A 6,000-nucleotide genomic window follows, 5' to 3' on the forward strand; every position below is an offset into this window, starting at 1 on the left:
TTGCTCAGCCTGGGAGTAAGACAACAGCTTGGGCAGCGGAGGGTAACTTCTCCTCCTCCGCAGGTCACGGCTGGTAAGGAAGGCACTAAGGGTGCAAGAGCAGATGCAAGACTAAGGGCACAAAAGCAGAAAGTAGGTCTCCCACCTGCATGCAGCAGATCTACACTGGGTCCCAGGAGGGGACCACTCTCACCCTGCAGAGTGGCCGTGCAGCCGGAACGATGAACGAGCATCCATGCCGGCGACCTGACAGACAAGCACATACCCGGGCACTGCTTCTCACGCCACTGGGGAATGCTCACATCAGTACACTGGAAAGCTTTTTCCTCGAGTTACCCTGCTCCTTCCCTTCCTCCCAGGAACGCCCCGAGGATAAGCACGCTGAGAGCCATGTAGCACTGGGCTGCTGCAGTGGCGTGGGCTGGCCAGCTTCCTACAGAGATGACTGTTGTGTATAATATAGAAACTGAGCTGCTTGTTCCAAGCACAACCACGCTGGCTGCTTTTTAAAGACAGGCGTAGCTCAGATGCGAAGTGCTGCAGGAACAAGCAGCGCTAATTCCCCCTGCAGCCTCCAAGCCAGGGGATGCTGTTGGCGGTGAGATCTGGGAGCTTGTCCCGCTCCTGACCCAGCCCCATGGGCAGGGAGCGCCCACAAGGTCATCCTGGCACCTTTCAGCAGGGCTGAAATCGGCTCCTGTAAATCCTCACATGCAACCCTGCCTGGAAAGGCCTCAAAGCAGATCACTGTTAAACCTCGCCCTAGCACGGATCACGGGAAACACGCAGCAGCTTCCCGGTGCCAAGCTTGGAGCTGCACCGGTCGGCATCGCGCCTGCCTGGGAAGCGCAGCTGGTGAGGTCTGAAAGGTGCAGCCATCGGTTAGGAGCGGGGTATGAGGACATCGGGGCACGAAAGAAGAGATTCGGTGCTTAAATGTGCAAAAATAATTCAAACAGTATGCAGTATGTGATTTTCTTTCACGGTGGCGTCAAAGACACTCGAAGACCATTTGCGAGGCGTTCACAGGCTGTAAGCACCGAATTTCACTCTCTTCTATGCATTCAGTCGCACTGGTACAAGGAGGACGACATCTTGCCACTATTCATCACATACATACACCCAGAGAGGCAAATAAAAGTACCACAATGCAAACAACTAATGAATAATCAATACCAGACCTAAGGACCACACCGATAAGTGTTTCGGATGAAAAGCCGCTGGCGGCACGCGGAATAGCTCAGGCTTCAGAGTTTATTGCCCACGGAGCAGCAGCAGAGCTACGCGACAAGGACAAAGCCAAAATGAATTGCATGTCTAAGACAAGTCCTCTTCCATTATAGCTTCTTTCCATTTCTGTGCCAGTCACAGAAACAATGAGCCCAAAACAATGGCAGCAGTGTCTAAATTTAAAAGGGCAAATTTTACAAAACCGGAAGCAGTTGCTAGCATCGCTGAGGGTATGGGAGTCGTTTAAAGCATCTACCAAAGACCCCAAAAAGTTACAAATCCAGAAAAGCAGCGAGAGTTAAATCAGGCAAAAATCATTCTGGCAAAAATGAGATGTGGAAAACGCATGGAAACGTGGTCTGTGTGAAAGGCACAGAAAAGGAAGAGGAAAAAGAAACGGCACTGAGAAAGAAACGTGCAGGGTCGGTGATGGATGAGGACATCTAATGGAATCCATTACATCTGAACAGCCAACAGAATTAATTGTAAAGTACAGGCCTTTTTAAGCATGTTAAGAACAGAGAATTAGATACCTGCTGGATTCACTATTAGGTACCACCAGTAAAATTGGAAGAGAGTACTGCACTGCCGATGGGATACTGGGGATGGGATAAAACAGTTACCAAAGAGGACGAGAGAAACTCTGTCTACAGCTTAACCACGTGCGCCCCGTCCTGCAAAAGTAGGGTCTTTCCCAACAACCTCCTGTATAACCGGCCTTAAAATCCCTTAATGACACAAATTTCAGTATTGCCGAACATCTGCTAAAACAAAGCGCTTTAAGATCAACGGGTGAAATGCAGAGAAACTTTGTGTAGTTGCAGTATTTGAAGAAAGAACAGAAGGCGACAGGCAGGAGCAGCAGGCAACATGGGGTCGGCTCCGGCTAGAGCAGCGGGACAGAAACTTCAGGTAAATACATGAACTGGAGACTTAAAAATACAATTCCAATCACCCAGCTGAGTTTCTTGGAATTAGGTCTATTTAAAAGACTTATATTTTTCTTTGACAGCCAACAGGGCTGCATGACGCAGGCAACTGCCTCAACTCAGCGCTTGCCCAAATTTCTCCAAACCCCAGAATGTTTTGAGGATAAATCTCACACCAGGTGAAATGAAACCCACACACATTAGGTGTGCGCCTGCACAGCCCCAAGCGTGGCTGTTGATGGGGCGAGAGCAGGGAGGAAAGCCAGCACCCAAACACGGTCCTCAGGGATTATTGTCACTGCTAGGTCTCATCCGTGATTCCTTCTGGGGGATTATATTAAATATAAACCTGTAACACACACAGAAAAAAGCAGCAACTAACGGGTGGTTGGTCAATGACTCAGTTGCATGGAGAACCAAATCACCTCGGCGATGGTCACAGTCCAACAGACCATGTTTTTGTGCGGCAAAGTAATACAGGAGGCCACAAAAGGGATCTCTACCCGAGCCAGGAAGGTATTTGGGATGAGCGTGGGGATTCTCTTCCACGTATGCTATCAGAGCAAAGCCAGAGCAAAAGGAGGTGGTCCTTGAAGGTGTGATGGGAAATACGTCCAGTAGAAGTTGGAAAGCAAGCTCGCACCAACACACAGCATTGCCAAGGTCATGCTGCATCCAAACCGGCACCTGAACAATGCGGTCACACCAGCGAAGTCCTAAGGGTGGCCTCAGAAACCATACGGGATGGAGCAGGAGCCTTTCGGCGTGAGGTTGTAGCACCTGAAATACTTCAGCCTCCTGAGGAGCAGGTGAAGAGGTGACCCAATTCCTGCGGACAAGGAGCTGGGAGCGACGAGTCACCTTTGTGACAAAGGCACAACAACATCCCCCTCTCTGCAAGTCAGAGCTAGATAAGTTCGACCTTGAAATGAGATAGCATCTCCCCAGAGCAAGAGCAATTAAATGTTGGCACAAGGTATGGGAGGAAGGGGTGTATATGGTGGGGTCACCATTGCTTAGAGCCATTAAAATAAAATTAACAGGCTGGTTTTTAACCCAGCCTTCTATGTCTGCAGGAGGATGAGCTGCAAACACTTCCCTGCAGTTGCATTTCTGCAACACCTCCCACCTGGGGCCATGGAAAGTTTCAGAAGCATTATTTATGCCTCAAAAAAGGCCTGAGTGATAGGAGAACAGCAGGATCATGCTAAAAAAAGAAAGATCAAGGCAAAAGGACTAAAAACCAAGGTTTGCAAGCGTTGGGTGAGATTCACCTCCCTTAAATTTAGACCTCTCAAACTCAGATATCCAAGCCAGAACCAGCACCCTGCAAGGCATTTCCCCGCCCTGCCTCTGATAGTTACCGCAGGGTGAAACGAACCCCGTCTGGGAGGTGCCTCTCCCCTCCTTTTTGTGGGGGTCAGCTCAGACTAGACGCTTCTAGATGCCCAAGCTAGGATAAATGAATCACATCCACCAGAAGAGCCCCAAATGCGAGCGAGCTGCCTCACGCCGCCTGGAAAATGGAGAGGTAATTTTGGCTCGTAATGCCAATTCTGGCGATTTTGCCTTGCTGAGTTGCCCAGCACCCAGGACGCAGGAAAAGCCAGTCCAGCACATGGAGGGAGGTCTTCATGTCTCTCTTCTAGGTATAAAGAAGAGATAAGCAGAGATCATCTGCATAAAGCATTCAACCTGGTGAGCCTGAGGTTGGCAGAGATGCTCACAGTTCCTCATCCTCCTTTCTGAACATGGGTTGTTTGACTGGGATTTCAGACCTTGTCAGTCCTTACTAACAGTCTGGGCTCAGCTTAGCAAGGGAAAGGACTGCAGTGAGCCTGACTTCTCAGCTTTGGCTCCAAAAGCCAGGCAGAGGCTCACAGTAGTGCTTCTCCCAAGCACAGGGAAATCAATGGTACGTGGGTTATTGCATCCCTCTATGCTCTCCTCTTTTGCAGGGAGGGAGGAATGCTGATATTCACCTGCTGTGTATGAGATTTATCCTCAAAATATTACATGCAACTCCAGCCCTGGCTCCTGCTATATCCTCGCTACAGTCCTGGTCTCCCTTTCCCTGTAATCATTCGCGCACACACACCTCTACGGGGCTTCCCTGTCACCTTCAACCTGATCATAGCATGGATGTCTGTCCATCTGAAAGGAGGAAAGTGCAAATCTGAGTCTCAGTTGCACCCCTTGAGCATATCCAAGGCGGTGAAAAAGATGTCAGCGTCCCCAGGCCTCGTTCTGCAGGGGAGGGAAAAGCACTCTGTGTTTCCTGGGAAGATCCCAGCACTAGGTAGGATTCAATGTGCCTAATTAACAGCAAGGAGCAAGCGACACAGAGCTGAATGCAGGGACCAAAACCCCTCTCAGCAGTATCCCAGCATTATGTCTCCAAAACCAAGCGAGCTGCTTCGTCAAGAGAAACCCTCGATGCTCCACATCACCTTCTCTGGCCACGACACCCCCCCCAAGCACACAGGCGCGAGACAGACTCGAGGAACAGGTAGCAGAAATACCCAAACACCTCCAACACGCAGAGAAAGCTGAGCTCTGGGTGCACACCGCACCCCGGGGGGACCCCTCTCCCCTAACCCACCCCACATGTCAGGGCTGGGCAAAGCGCTGTGTGGGGATGGGTCGGGGTTTTTCCCCCCCTTTTTGGTACTCACGCTACACCAGCTCACGCTGAATCTTCCCGAGGTGCCGTGTCTCCCGGCGCGGCAGCCAGAGGCGCCTTCACCGCGCATCGAGGGCATTTGATGCCATTAAAGCCTGGACCATCGCCACCTGCCATCTCCAGCGCACGCTCTCAGACCCGAGAAGTAAATAAATAAGACTGAGAACAAACGCAGCCTTTGCTTTGGAGAGGGGGAGAAGCAGGTTTTCCTCTCCGGACACTGGGAAGGGCGCTGGGAACCTGCTGGGCATGCTGATACCAGCTTGGCTGTGCACAGGCTTAGCTGTGGAAGCCCAAAATCTATATGTATATATACATAAAGCACGTATATACACATAGAGCACGTATAAAAGGGGGGAGAAGCAAATGCATATATACTCACTCGCCCTCCCGGGCAGCAAACAGGCGCTGCGGGGGTCTCAGCGGTTCGCAGCCCCCGTTCCAAGGAGGGGGTCTCCGGCAGGCCCGGCGGCGGGGTCGTGCCGGGCTGAGCCCCGGGGAAGGGCGAGGCGGCACCGGCACCGGCACCGGCACCGGCGGGCGCTTCCAGGGACGGTTCGCCGGGCGGGTCCCGGCGGGCTCCCCGCTGCCGGCCCCGAGCTCCGGTCCCGCACAGGATGGCAAGCAGCGAGGCACCCCGGCCGCGAAGCCGCCCCCCCCCACCCCCCACCCCGGCCGCCTCACCCCGCAGCCCGTCGCTTCGGATCCCCTCACCGGCGGCCCCCGGCCGGCTCAGCCCGCAGCACCGGGGAGGCGCGGGGGGAGCGGGAGCAGCGCCCGGGCGGGGCGCGGCACTTACCGGGGGCCGCTCCGCACCGCACCGCACCGCTCGGCTCCGCACCGCTCACCCCACGGCCCGGCCCGGCCCGGCGCACCGGCACCGCGCGCCCGCCCCCGCCGCTGACGTCACCCACCGGCCTCAGCCGCCGCGCGAGGGCCACCTGCCGGGGGAGGGGCGGGAGAGGGGAGGGGGCGATCCCCGGTGAGGGGATCCGGTCGGTCACACGCACACACACCCCGGGGCTACCCGCGGCCGTCGCCGGGATCCAGTGTCCCCACCCCCACCACGGCCCGGCCAGCCCCCGTGAGGAGCCGCCTGGGGGGATCTGGTTGTACCCCTACGCTCCCGCCACAGTCCTTGTGAGATGCTGCCTGAGG

The 6,000-nt window shown here is 54.3% G+C and overlaps 1 protein-coding gene across 1 annotated transcript in view; it reads right to left on the bottom strand.

Moving 5' to 3' along the window:
* MAPK4 (mitogen-activated protein kinase 4) overlaps positions 1–5,742 on the bottom strand; it is a 46,094-nt gene extending 40,352 nt beyond the window's left edge. Inside the window, exon 1 of the mRNA XM_064438552.1 lies at positions 5,642–5,742. The gene's annotated coding sequence lies outside the window, so the exon portion shown is untranslated. The remainder of the gene's footprint in view (positions 1–5,641) is intronic.
* Positions 5,743–6,000: the final 258 nt, after the last annotated feature.

Source organism: Phalacrocorax carbo, chromosome Z (assembly GCF_963921805.1).
Source record: "Phalacrocorax carbo chromosome Z, bPhaCar2.1, whole genome shotgun sequence".
Lineage (NCBI taxonomy): Eukaryota > Metazoa > Chordata > Aves > Suliformes > Phalacrocoracidae > Phalacrocorax > Phalacrocorax carbo.